We start from the raw sequence: 15,618 nt of genomic DNA, 5'->3' as shown, positions 1-15,618 counted from the left end.
CTGTCAACATAAGCTTAGATCTGAAAACAGTTTCATTTGTTCTATTAAATTAGATTTCCATATTCTGAAAATGGAATTTGCTTTAATGAGAGGCAAAGAATCAGAAGGATAATGAAAATAATATTTAAATACAAGGTTAAGATTCTGAAAGCATAATTGAGGCCATCCTCATTATTTTCAGCCCTTATGTTCAATTAGGCCTGACCCAAGAAAAAGGAAGCTAGTGTTCTAATTGTGTAGGAATAATGTCTTGTAAGTTTTGTCACATAATTTTCTGTAATGCATTTATAAGAATTTGTATCCAACTTTGAACTAAATACATTGAAGCAATTTTATTTTATTTGGGCTTCCAACCTCTTTTTTAAAAATATGTGGTTTTTCATATAAAATTATTTGTACATATAAACATTTTGCCTTTCTTAAACTCTATTTTACTTTGATTTTAAATATGAATACTTAGGGGCATCTGGGTGGCCCAGTCAGTAGAGCATCTGGCTCTTGGTTTTGGCTCAGATCACCATCTCGTGGGTCATGAAATCAAGCCCCGAGTCAAACTCTGTGCTCAGCAAGGAGTCTGCTTAAGGGATCTCTCCCTCTGCCCCTCCCTGTACTCTTTCTCTCTCTCTCAAATAAATAAATAAATCTTTAAAAAAATATGTATACTTAACATATTTATACAAAATGAAGGGGAAATATTATTATAATTTCTCTAGTATTTGAGGACTAGGTACAAGCAAAGGGAAGATAATAATTGTTGTGGGCTTTTTTTGTTTTTTTATTTTTTTAAAGATTTTATTTATTTATTCATGTGAGACACAGAGAGAGAGAGATGCAGAGACACAGGCAGAGGGAGAAGCAGGCTCCATGCAGGGAGCCCGACATGGGACTTGATCCCAGGTCTCCAGGATCAGGCCCTGGGCTGAAGGCAGCGCTAAACTGCTGAGCCCCCCGGGTTGCCTGGGAAGATAATAATTGTATGATTATCTTATAAACAAAGATATACAGATAAAAAAATGATTAAACAATCATAGTTTATAATGTATCATATATTAATATGTAATTAAGTGGGTAGTTATTCCATTTCTCCAATTAAGAAAGTAGTTACTCATATGAAATGCAATTGTAAATATCTAAAAATGATTTGGTTACATCAATTCACAAAAGATAAGTTAAATATCTAGTACCTTAAGATATAAGATACATCTATTATATCTTAACTACTACATCTTGATTGTTGTAACAGTCAACTTTTGCTATATGTAAAGTATGCAAGGGCCTATCTATATATTCAGATTATATTTTTTAAAAGAAATTATAATTTAGTTCATCATCTGTTTTGCAAATGGAGAGTAGTAAGGGTAAAACAAGGCCAATAGATTGGTGGAAAACAAGCTTTGTAGAGCTTTAAGCCAAATAGATAAAATGTGCACCATAACCAAGTTTAGGTAATACTGTTACTAACAAGTTTTAAAATATGTGTTTAATTTTATTAATAAGAATAAAGTTCATTCCCAAATTATACAAATATCACTTCATAAGAGATTGAATATAGGTTTTAGGAAAAATATGATTCTTTTGGATTCCCAGGTTCATTTTTCAATAACTGAGAAAAATCAGATGCATAGCAGTCACTAAAATGATAGCTAACATTTGCAAATAGCTTTTTATGTGACAGGCCCTTTATAAGTTATTTTCACTTACATCAATTCATTTAATTCTCAATTAAACTTTGAGTTTGGTGCTATTACTATCTTTATTTTAGTATAGTGAAGCTCACCTACAGAAAAGTCACTTACTTGCTCAAAAATGGACAGCGGGAGATATGAGATTCACAGCCAGAACTGGGGCCTGAGTCCCTTCTCTAACCATTATGTGACATAGCCCTGAGGGAATAACTAATGGACTCCAGGTGGTTGGGTGCATCTAAAAGGTAGAACTGCAAAAGCCAGCCTCACTGTCATGCTAGAGCCAGATCTGCTTCTTTATGCAGTTTAATGACCATTCACTGTCTTAAAGGCAAGCCTACACCATACTTCTACATCACCAAGCTAACACCTGATTAATAGTTATAGTTAGGTCAGTAACTGTCAAAAGAAACAAAATGCATTAACAATTACATTTACAAGAAATGCTTAACATAGCAAAATTTGCACAGAATAATGGCTATAATTTATTGAGCATTTATTTTATGCCAAGTGCTGCCTGTTACTTTTAATTTATCCATAATATCCCTATGATGTAAGAATTATTATTCCTAATATTATTTCTAACTTCCTACTAAGCAAACAGAGGTTCAGAGATATTTAATTACTTGTTCCAATTTCCAGAGTAAGAAAATGATTTAAGTATGATTTTCTGCAGTTCTTATTTCTACAGTGAACTGTATTCTGAAAATACTACATTGATGCCTGATAATTTCCATGTTTATGCATTATTATAAAATGCATATAAATGCCCATTTTACCCTCTGTATTCACAATATAACTACTCAATTATGTAGTTCATTCTAAACTATGTCCCAAAACTTATTATATATAGCTATTACCATAGAATCTATATTATCTACATGTCACTAATCTATAAAAGAGACAACTGAAAAGTTGAACTCGAAGAAAGCTTCTTTTCTTCTGTATGAAACAAAAAAACCAGAGATTAGAAATTATAACATGTAAATGCTTGATTTTTCTCATGTTGATAATCTGTGGCATGAGAAAGTGGTCCTAATTTATATACAGCTCTGAAAGTTACAATGTACTCGGTAGTATTACATTAGATTTTACTGGTATTTCACTCCAGTTTCATTGCTTCCCTTTGGTGTCCAGTGGTAGGATTGATTATATTTTGTCTCTTCTTTGAAACTCCACAATGTTTTCTGTGGATTCCATAAGCATGTATTATATATTATGCAGTTAAAATGGCAACAGAAACCTTTGAGTGCCCACATGTTCTACATTCAAAACTATACTTAACATTTTAAGAATTCTGCAGCAGTGATACTACTTTTCAGAAATGTCAGTGAATCACCCCTGAAAGACCCCCCCTTTCTCTTCCTAACACTATAAATAAAATACTAGTGTATGATATTTGGTGAACTGAGTTAAATGATGAGCCATATCCGTTACAATAAAAAACACTTCCAGAAATAAATGATATTTCAACTTGTTACACTAATGGAGAAAAGCATATGCCTCTTTGATCATACATCTTTCTTGAAGTGCATCTTAAGGTCTCTTTGCCATTGGCATCAACCAGCTAAAACATTAAGCTCATTTGGCTCCTTTAGTGGAAAGATCCAGTCTGACCTAAGTCAATGAAGGTAAAAAGTGCATATGATTTAGGGGCTCTAATGCAATAGTTAATAGCTCTGCTGGAGTAGCACGTTTTATGTCCCCAGTGTATGCTTCCTGTTTCATTCACTTTAATTATCCAACATTTTAGGTATGGCTCTTTTAATCCAACTTCCCTGTTGTTGAGTTAATTACTGTTCAGAATCATAGTACTGGATCATTGAGGAGGAAAAAAGAAACCATTTTCTGATGTCATGTACTTCCCTGGCTGATAGCAGGATTATTCCCTTAAGGATATATCTAGTACTTTGTCCATTTTGGTTACAGCTGTCCCCAGAGATATGATTTCTATCACTTTCTCTGAAAGATCATTTGATTTTATTAATTTAATGGGTTTTATGATTTTTTCTTTTATACACAAAACATACATTCCATTTTCTTAATTTCACCTAATTTTCACTAGATAAGAGACCTCATAATGGCATAAGTAATTTATCTCCACTTTCCAACTACATTCTCTCCATAAGATTGTGATATAAAATGATCATAGTGTAATTTTATCTTAACTGCATAATATTAAATTGATTTTTCACCTATCTTATTGTGAAAAATGGAACTATATCTTAAAATATTTATCTTTCTAAAATACCAAAGTTAAGTAAGCCTTGAAAGAAAAATAAATGAAATGTTTTCTTGGGTAATTACAGTCTTCTAAAATTTCATTTTTAAAAGTTGGTAATACATTGACTTGGCATAAAATTCAAAAGGCAGCAGGAAATTATACAATGAAAAGAAAAAAGGCTCTTTCCCACTTTTTCCCCAAGCCACTCTTTATTGCAGCCAGTTTCTCCAGCAGTCTTACAAAGACATTCTTTCTTATCTATTCTCTACAGAAGCAAAATACATAAATGTAAATATAATAAATTATAGGTAGTGAGAAATTACAAGACACAAATGATAGAAAAGAAAGTTAATTTACAACTTCATTATTTCACTTAATACATCATATTAATCTTTCCATAATATTACTAATAGGCTCCCTCATTCTTTTTTGTTGACTAGTACCATACTTATAATAATAGAGGTAGCAAGAAGTGGTCAGATTCTAAACCAATTTGAAAGAACTAACAGTATTTTCTAGGTGCTAAGGATGATTCTCAAGTTTTTTGGTGTGAAAAACTGAAAGGATGGAGTTTCCTTAATATAGAGAAAATTCTAAATAGACCAAGATTTCTGGGAGATCATTAGGAACTTAGATTTTAACATGTTCACTTTCAGATATGTAGTAGACATTATAAATATATAAACTTATATATTTAAGGAAATTTATACCTAATTCTACTTAGGAGTTTTTCATCCATAAATACATAATTTTCATCAAGTTATATCAGATCTTAGTTCTCAATCTATGGAAAGGTTCAATGAATTTTAGATTATTTTAAACAGTTTCATATAACCAGAAATCTGGTTATCAGTTCTATATCAATCAGCACACTGTCTAATTATTAAATAGAATTTCTTTAAAGTTAGCTCTTTTCTAGAGTTTTTATACTGGAGATTGATATATATAGCAAAAAAAGCTTCTGTAAATAATGAAGGAAATCTACAAATCTGTAAATGTTCAAGAAGGCTACCATGATGTACAACCAGAAGCATCATTTCCATTTTGTTCTCCATAAATAGTGCTTCCTGAAGTAGACTGTAGGATATATTTTTTAATATCTCTTCATGAGCATTCAAAAGCAGATCAGATATAAAAGCTGATAAACAAATGACTAAATGACTTCGGTAATTAAAATAACCTATTGTTTAGCATGTGCCTGCCCAAACTCTCTTTTGCCTGTGTTTAGCTGATTCTCTTCACTTTTTCATTCTTTTTTGCCTTCCTGATTTTACTGCTGCTTCAAACACGTCAAGGACATCTCTTACAATTGGCATCCTCTTGCTGAGGGTTTTTTCCCCTACAACCAGCACTCAACTCAACTGAGGAAGATTTTAGAAAGGGGCATCTAAAGATGAAACTCAAACAGAATCAACAGCCATTGGTCAGTCTGTCTTGCTCATCTATACAATGCTATTTAGGGGAAATTTTGAACTTTCTCTGATTTGCAAAGTGAAAATGCCAGCATTTTCATTGTAAATTTATTTTGAATAAGAAATTCTATATGTGGGATTTATGGGCTATTAAAAATTTCAGTTGGGTTGGAAGGATGAGGGAGGGTCAATAGATTAAACCAAAACTTTCTTGAAGGCATATCAGCATGTGTCTAGCAGGCAGATAGCCAGCATGAAATTGAAAAAGGAGGAAGAGGAAACAACGGGAAGGAAAAGGAGAAGAAAAAGAAAGAAATGCTGGAGGCACCTGGGTGACTAGGTTGATTAAGTGCCCAATTCTTATTTTGGCTCAATTCATGATCTCAAAGTCCTGAGATTGATCCTGGCGTCCAGAGTCTGTTTAAGATCCTCTCCTCAGCTTCTGCCCCTCCTCCTGCTCGCATGTTCTCATGCTCACTCTCTCTTTCTCTAAAATAGAAAAATAAATCTTTGGGGACACCAAGGTGGCTCGGAGCATGATCCTGGAGTCCTGGGATTGAGTCCCACATCGGGCTCCCAGCATGGAGCCTGCTTTTCCCTCTGCCTATGTCTCTGTCCCTCTCTTTCTCTCTCTCATGAATAAATAAATGAAAAATCTTAAAAATAAATAAATAAATAAATAAATAAATAAATAAATCTTTAAAAGAAAGGAAATAAATTCTGTAAATTATATTCTGTTCTGCTTATAGAATGAACATTTCCTGTTTCCACCAGCTTTAAAGATGGAAGTTGGGTATTAACACTGATTTTTTTTTCTTATAAACACAATAGTCCATTTTTATTGTCTTAAGTATGAAGTTAGATCATGTCTTCATGCTTTATTTCCCAAATCATCTTCAAGAACAACATCTACACTAAGGTTCATTCTCTTTTTTTTTAGTAGACCCATAAGCAGTAATTCCAGAAAAGTAACAGTGACACATATATTTTTAAAATTATTGAATGCTTTCCGAACTTCAGCGATTCTCGGACATATAATAAAATTAATTTGATTTACTTCCTTTCTGTTTTTATTTTTTGTTGTCCATCAAATTTTCAACATAAAGTCATAAATAGTGGAAACTTTGCAGTTACAAATTCTTAGAGAAAAATTTCTAATTTAAAAGTATATTGAATAATTTGCTTGCTAGGATATCTTTTGGATATAACTGTGTATGTCACAGTTTTCTAGTCTTCAGTCAGAGAGAGGAGTTCTATTTGACTGCCCATGATTAACCATTACATTATTTAGTCACATAGCAAGACATCAAAAAAAAAAAAAGTAGAGTCAATGTAAAAAAAAAAAACTGGGTAAATACAAAGGAATAGAGATGTTTTGTTCTGTCTATGAATATTAAAGCACAATTCACAACTTAAGAGTCTGGTCTTGTGCTGATTAGGGACAGTTAGCAGAGTGAAGTGTTTCAGCCCTACAACTCCAAGCATGCTCTCCAGTATGAATTCAAAACCCAAAAGCACCTCCATTAAGCTTGAAGCACATTTTCTTTCTAGACTCTGAATTTCATGAATCACAGTCTTTAGCTGCTGTCGTTTTAGGCTAGAACCACAGATAAATCTTCTTTACATATGGACATTGGACTCCTATATCTTTTAAGACTTTGGGACTCACTTGAAGTTTCAACTCTTTATGGAGCTCTTGTTTTCCTCCACCTCTGGAACCCAATTTGGTTAGGGGCCTGGTCTGTATCTCTTCCTCAACAACTTGGCCATATCGTCCTCTTTGTCATTACTTTCTTCATGTTTAAGTCCTGTCCATTAAACTCTGTATTTCCTGATAAGGACTATGACCAGCATTGTAGGCACATACTAAGAACTCAATACATGAATTGAATGAATGGTCATTGGCCTGGGCACATTTATCATTTTGTTGATTAATCTCCCAGAATTTACTCTTGTGTCTCATATAGTTCTTTCTTTCTTCACTTGGGATACTAGGATTTTTTTTCTTTTCTCTTTTTTTTTTCTTTTCTTCTTTCTTTCTTTCTTGCTTTCTTGCTTTTTTGCTTTCTTTCCACTTTCTAGTCAACTGCTTTTGTAAAGGAAAGGATAAGAAGGAGAAAAGAAGGGATGTCTGGGTGGCTCAGTTGGTTAAGCATTCAGCTCAGGTCATGATCCCAGGGTCCTGGGATCCAGCCCCACATCAGCATCAGGCTCTCTGCTCAGCAGGGTGCCTACTTCTCCCTCTCCCTCTGCCTGCCACTGTACCTACTTCTGTGGGAGCTCCCTTGCTCTCTCTCTCTCTCTCTCTCTCTCTCCCTCTCTCTGTCAAATAAATTAAAACCTTTTTAAAAAAGGAAGGAGAACGGAAGAAATTGTGCACAGGAAAAAGAAAATGAGATAGGAAATAAATTGCAAAAATAAAGAAGGACAAAGAGGAAACTTACATTGAAAGAAAATCAATATATACTTAATTACGAGATTTAATGATGTTGTATATAAACAGTTGGAAAAGTAAACAAGTAATGTAAATTTCTGAATGGAGTGGGGAGAATAAATGTATCTTTTCAAAAGTACTTTAGCCAATATGGAATAGAAGAAAAGCTTTAGAGGCAGTCAAATCTGGGCTTAAAATCTGTCTCCCATCCTCTCCAAAATTATCACCCTGGGGAAATCACAGCTTCTACTTAGTCTGTGTCTTTATTTGTAGGATGGAAATAATGATGTGTACCCTGTAGTGTAAAATTCATGTTAGGATTAAAAGTGATAAAGCTGGGGAAGTAAGTGCCTGGTACCCAGAAGTTCAACAAATCCTTTTCCACAAATCCTCTTCATTAAAAAATAGTGTGTATCAATGAGCAGGTGACTGGACTTCTCTGCCTCAATTTAGAGTTAGTGAGACCTTGACTGCTCACAGATATACTGACTGTACAAAGTAGAAGCAGATCTCCAGGAAAGACTAGTTCAACAGAGATAAATTATTGGTATTTGATCAATCACCTATGATGGCGCTGATAATGCTTTTTTATTAGGTTGAGTTTTAATTCTATAATTTTGCCATTTCTTTTTAACTGGTTCATGTATCTCCTTCTTTTTAACTGATTCATGTATATCCTTTCTCAAGGAACTTTAAAGATTAAAAGAGAGTTTTTTCTGTATGGCACAATAACTATGAAAACAAAGACTTTTCGTTAAAAAATCACTTTATTAGGACAATTATTATATCACATACTCAATGTGGAACATAATGCCGAGGAAAGTATTGGAAGAATAGAGAAACACATCTATAATTGCATCTGTTAATCTGATTTTCAATATTTTAAAATGAATTGTGGAAAATTGTTAGGTGTCCAAACTTCATAAATACTTTTATCTCCCTGAAGATCATTTAAATTCCACTAAAATACAACTGTTTTTCCTTCTTTACAAAATCTGTAATATTTTTTGAAATCCTCTTTCTTTGGATGCATGGACGAAATTAGATGAAGAACAGAAATTAATCTGCCCTATGACTAATGATGATTATACAATTATGATCTGCCATTGCAGATATTTACCAGGTGCTTCCTGTGTACGTGGTGTTGAGCTTCTAAAGATACAGGTTAAGGGAGGGGAATCAGCACACAGCCTCTGTCCAAAGAGTCCATGGGGAATTGGCTGCTATTTGTCCTAGACCGAGATGTCTGGATTATGCCTGTTCCAACATTAGAAGCTTCCGAACACAGAACTGTTTAATAAGCTCAGTGATCTCTAAGAAACATTTGCCAGAAAGAAAACCTGAGGATCATGATTTCAAAGTGACTCAAACAGAGCTTTTTACTACAAAGTGTCTTTTCAATTAGAATGCTGGAAATCAGACAGTGCTAAGATGTAAGGTAACAAGGGCGGGCAAGTTAGGGCTGCCTACCGCTCGATGGGACTCTTCCTTTCACGTTTAATTCAGCTCCTTGAAGAAACCTGGGGTGAAGCAGATACCAATTCTTTGCATTTTCTCCCTTGTTTCGGCTCTGAGTGCCTTTATATAGTCCATTATTCCTTCAAGTCTACTGTGAAGCAGCTATTAGTTTTTAAAAGCTTTTGTTTCCAAGAGGTAGCCTTTTACCTCCCACAACAAGAAAATAAAATGACTAAATACTACAAGCTCAGGCCTGTTTCTAATCATGGGGAGATTAAATGAGGGGATCATTTGACAGTCTCTGTATGTTGGAAACATCAACTAATGACCTTTATTTCTAACGACCTAGGCCCTCAGGCAATGAACCCAGACAACACTGATTAAGAGAGAAGCCTGCTGGTTTTTACAGCTATATAAAAAAGAAGGAGTCTTTGTGCTAATAGAGAAGGGGTAGGGCAGAGAAAGAAATGTAAAAATGAATGAGCTATAAAAAAAGGAAGGGCTTTTTTTTTTCTTTATGCTATGTGTTAGAAAATCAATTAGCAACTAGGAAGGCTCAGAAATAATTTTGAGTTAACGTGTGGGACTAAGACTCTGGAATCGACAAATTAAAATAAAAAAGTTATCCACTAAATTCTGTGAACTTGGCCTACACAGCCTCCGGGAAATGTGTTATTGTCTAAAGGCAGCCACATCAAGCACCTGAGACTTAGCAGAGTCCTGGCCAATTTCCCACCTGACTTCAGTAGTGGGTTTAGCCATTAATATAGTAATAGTCCTCAGGGGTCTCTCCTGTTAAGTGCTCTTTCTGTTCTCCTGAAGTGGCACCAGGGGACTGCTCTACTGCTCCTCTTGGCAGGGTGTTTTTTACTCAGGCACCGCCCACTGGTTGAAACACTTCCTTGACATTATTGTCTAAACTTTGTTTAACCATTGTTCATCCATTTGTCCCTGTCCTGGACTTTACTGAATCCAGCTGGTTCAAATCTTTTTAAAATGAAAAGGGATTTTTCATTTAAAAAAGACTTTAATACTTAAATCCATATTGACTTCAACTACTCATTGATTTTCAACTATTAGGATGTCCACACATAAAGAAACTTTTTGCAGTTGCATTAGAAAATTTCTTATTAAAAATAATCTGAAGTACAAAGATTGTGAAAAAACATAGAAGCAGGTTGAATGCAGTTAAAATCACCCACAACCCACTTAGAAATAACCACTTTTAATAGTTGGTTGTATTTCTAAAGAATCTTTCTTTCTGAGAAGATTGAGTTCACAGAGTGTATAGAATTTGTATACTACTCCTTGTACTTAACAGTATACTGTGAGAATTTTCCCATTATATTGGAAACACAATTTGTATTGGCAATCCAATGCTGGGCATGCAGAATGTAGAACTCCAGTAGATAGTCCACATAAAGATAATCAGATGAAACAACTAGTTATTTCAAAACCAATAAGCACATGATGAATAGCTAATTCTTAAATTCTGCCTCCTGGTTAATATATTAATACAAATTGATAAATTGTCGCTTCTAAGCTCATGAATAAGATTATTAATTTAATTAACTTATCACTTATTAAAATGCTTCCATATGAAGAATAAGGAACAATGATTTAGATCATTGTTAGGGAAAAAATAATTAACTCTACCTCTATATGACCATTTTATTGAGTGTATTTTATTTGTAAATCTTGAGAGTTTCAAAGGGCGAAATGGTTTTTCTCCTCCTTTGTAAAGATGTAGTTGAACTAAACAATCATATCTTTTCCTGTCTCATTAATCAATTCAACAAATGTTACTACCAGAGACTATGCTAGGTGTTACCAGTACTACAGAAAACTAGGTAGAAGACAGTTTGGGACTCTTAGAGCTTACATTCTAATAAGATGAGAAAATAAACTAATTAGAGAAGGAAAATTTACATGCTGGACAGCTCTGTGGGTATGGCTGAGACTTCTCTCGGCAGAGTCCTCCCTGCTGAGGTTGAGACCAAACAGTGACAGTGTGAAGATATGTAGGGAAAGCATTCAGTCAGAAGAAAGAGCATATGCAAGGTCTGCGACGTAAGAAAGCCCCTGGTTCTGTGGGGGACAAAAAGGAAGTCAGTTACTGGGGATGGTTGAGTGAAGTAAGAAGGGTATTGCCAGGATGATGGAGAGTGGATAGAGCCAGATATATGAAGTGCCTTATAGGTCATTGTAAGTATTGAGTTGGGGGCTGAGGATACCAGATGATTCATATTCCTCTGGGTTCCATAGAAAGGTGGGGATTTCCATTTCTCAGGAGGGAAACGAGGTATGAAGAGTCTTTACCTAAGAGAAGTAGAGTATATGTGACTCAGATCCTTCTACATCCTCATTTTGGCTTAAGGGCACTGAGGATGAGTATAATTCTTTCCATATTCTGTTCTCCATAAAGAAAGCCAAAGCTGAGGCAACTTGCTAGAGATAGATCTGTAAATCAATAATTCAGTGATTCTGGACATTCTTGCATCTCTGCAAACCCAAACATGCCCTTGAGTAGATGATCCAGGGTTACTTAGGTGATGAATACATCATTTTCTGCCATATTATCCATAAACTATAAAAAACATTTAGTGAGACTGCCCTACTTAAAAATCTGAACTCATTTAATCCTTGTAATGATCCTAAGAGTTGAGCATGATGATTTTCTCTATTTTACAGATAGGGAAATTGAGACACAAGGATGTAATAACTGAAAGTCAAGTACACAACTAGAAAGTAGAAGAGCTGGAATTTGAACTCAGATTTTCTGTCTCCAAAGTATCAATACTGCATCATTAATACTTCTTCTAGTCTGCTATTTATCTAGAGTACTTTGCAACAAAAAATGTGAATACAAATAGTATGGGAGACAGACTTTAAAATGACTTCATATTATCCCACCTCTGCATTCACACCCTTCTGTAATACTTTCACCCTGAGTATGAAAGGAACCTATTATTTGCTTACAAATAAGAGGATAAGGCAAAAGGCTGAGATGTCACTTCTAAGATTGTAATTTCTATCTTGTTAGGAGACACTCTTTATTGACTCTTTCCCTTGCTGGTTTTGACAAAGTAAGCTAGCTCTTAGAAAGGCCCACAGAGGGGCACCTAGGTGGCTCAGTCAGTTAAGAATCTACCTTTGGCTCCTGAAATTGGAGCCCTGCATTGGGTTCCCTGCTCAGCAGGAAGCTGGCTTCTCCCTCTGCCTCTCCCCTCAGCTGGTGCACTCTCACATGCACACTCTCTTTCTCTCTCTCTCTAATAAATAAATTAAATCTTAAAACAAAACAAAACAAAACAAAAAGGCCCACATGGCAAGGAATGAGAATGGCCTTTGGCCAACAATTAGCCAGGGGCTGAGGCCCCCTGCGAAAAGGAATAGAATCTTGTAAAGAGCCATATGAGCTTGAAAGTGGATCCTTTCCTATTGGACTTAAAGATGAGTCTCTTTCCCTGGTCAACACTTTGATTTCAGCCCACTAGCTGGTCTAGATTCCTGAAACTCAGAAAATATGAGACAATAAATATGTGACTTCTTAGCCACTAAGTTTATGGTAATTTGCCATATAGTGATAGATAACTAATACAAATAGAAACAGGATAGATATATTACATATAATATATATAATATTATATATAATAGATATATATAGGCTATTATATCTATATAACAGATATATAATATATATAGGCTATTATATCTATATAATAGATACATAGGCTATTATATCTACATAATAGATATATAATAGATATATAAGCTATATAATATATATAGGATCTATATGTATATATATAAAATAGATATATAATAGATATATAGGCTACAGTGCCAGACCTATTGGCATCAGTAAACTTTTCCCTACTTATCTCCTATCTCTGGTTCAAGTTGTGATATTCCCACAACCTGGGTGGGTGTTTCTCTGGAGCTGAATATATTATGCCCTTCCTAGAACTGTGACTTCTTCCTCCTCACAGGTGAAGTCAACAAGGTTGGGCTACCATTCTGAAACCACTGAGGCCCACAATAGTGTCCCATGCCTTGATAAAATACAGTCGCTTTGAATGACTTTGCATATCCTATTCCTCCCTGGACCACCTCTCCTGGGACTGACCACCGGAAGCAATTACTTCTTTCCCACTGACACCCTCACTCCACAGCACACTCATGAAAAGTGGAAATACATTACAATTGGTCTGATTGCATTGTTCTGTATAGAAAGAAAAAAGAATAGCAAGGAAAATTAGTCAATCTAGAAGTCAAGTAACAGTGGTCATTAAAAAGTTGCTCCTCGTGGTCATCAAAACAGTGTGGTACTGGCTCAAAACAGACACATAGATCAATGGAACAGAATAGAGAATCCAGAAATGGGCCCTCAACTCTATGGTCAACTAATATTCGGCAAAGCAGGAAAGACTAACCACTGGAAAAAGGACAGTCTCTTCAATAAATGGTGCTGGGGAAATTGGACAGCCACGTGCAGAAGAATGAAACTAGACCATTCTCTTACACCATACACAAAGATAAACTCAAAATGGATGAAAGATCTAAATGTGAGACAAGAATCCATCAAAATGAGAGAAGAACACCACAATGAGATACCAATTCACACCAGTGAGAATGGGGAAAATTAACAAGACAGGAAACAACAAATGTTAGAGAGGATGTGGAAAAAGGGGAACCCGCTTGCCCTGTTGGTGGGAATGTGAACTGGTGCAGCCAGTCTGGAAAACTGTGTGGAGGTTCCTCAAAGAGTTAAAAATAGACCTGCCCTGCGCCCCAGCAATTGCACTGCTGGGGATTTACCCCAAAGATACAGATGCAGTGAAATGCTTGAACACCTGCACCCCAATGTTTCTAGCAGCAATGTCCAAGATAGTCAAACTGTGGAAGGAGCCTCGGTGTCCATCGAAAGATGAATGGATAAAGAAGATGTGGTCTATGTATACAATGGAATATTACTCAGCCATTAGAAGTGACAAATACCCACCATTTGCTTCAACGTGGATAGAACTGGAGGGTATTATGCTGAGTGAAGTAAGTCAATCGGAGAAGGACAAACATTATATGTTCTCATTCATTTGGGGACTATAAAAAATAGTGAAAGGGGAAAGGAGAGAAAATGAGTGGGAAATATCAGTGAGGGTGACAGACCATGAGAGACTCCTAACTCTGGGAAATGAACAGGGGTGGTGGAAAGGGAGGTGGGTGGGGGGGTGGGGGTGACTGGGTGACAGGCACTGAGGGGGGCACTTGGTGGGATGAGCACTGGGTGTTATGCTATATGTTGGCAAATCGAACTCCAATAAAAAAATATACATACATACATACATACATACATATATACATAATTGTTCCTCATATCAGAGTCCTTGTAGTTTATAAACCAATTTGTAGTTGCTTTCCTACCTTTACTGAATAACTCAATGAATGCTTTTTGAAGAGCAAAATAAATGAAAGAGTCAATTGACCAATTTCATTTATGGCAGGGATATCTGGAAAGGGACAAGCAGCAGAAAGGAAAGACACAAGAGAGAATAATGAGAGAAAGAGAGACCAAAGCAATAGTATTTTTTGTCCCTAACATTAAAAGGACAGCTAAAGCAAACAACACTAAATCTACATGCTTCTGTTGCCTTCTCCATCTTTAACAGGTCTGGAGTCAGAACAGCTTTCATGAATGCCACAGCCACCTTTCTTTATACACCATTTTAGAAATTATTCCATTTACTAAATAGATTTCCACTAGTCAATACCATCTGTTTAGATGCTGAGGTAAGATGAAATTCTGACAATTTAAAAATATCATAGAGGGCAGTGTACTATTATATGTGTAAAGATAATTAGTTGCATCCCCCCAAAGATATCACTACCTTCTAAGATTTTGTTGTTATTATTGGCTAATATTAATGGGACATTGGATGAAGAACACAGTCAAGAACATGACACAGGCCAATCCCCCAGCTGAAATAAAGCCTTATATTCAGCTAATAAATCTTTAAAAGAAGTAGAAGTGTGGTAGTTTTTAAATCTTGTTCACTAACTTAAACAAAATATTTATTCATTTAGTATACTACAGGTTAAGAGGAAAACAGTGATTCTAAATGTTGAGGCCTGATCAGATATATAACCTCCAAGTGGCAGCTAGAATTTTAATATAGAATACTGATATTATCTATAATGAGTTACTGAGAAAAGTATATATGGTCAATTTGGTATTTTGTGCACTAAAACTAGCACTTCAAAGCCTTCATTTATTATAAGCATATGAAAAAGTCAACATTCTCAGTATTAAAAGTCAAATTCATGTTATCAATTTAAATTTCTTTTTTTTTCAATTTAGATTTCATTTATACACTAAATATGTCTTGCCTGTACTTCTGAAACAGT

The sequence above is a fragment of the Vulpes vulpes genome, chromosome 4, assembly GCF_048418805.1.
Source record: "Vulpes vulpes isolate BD-2025 chromosome 4, VulVul3, whole genome shotgun sequence".
NCBI lineage: Eukaryota > Metazoa > Chordata > Mammalia > Carnivora > Canidae > Vulpes > Vulpes vulpes.
Note: the sequence above shows the minus strand (reverse complement) of the source record.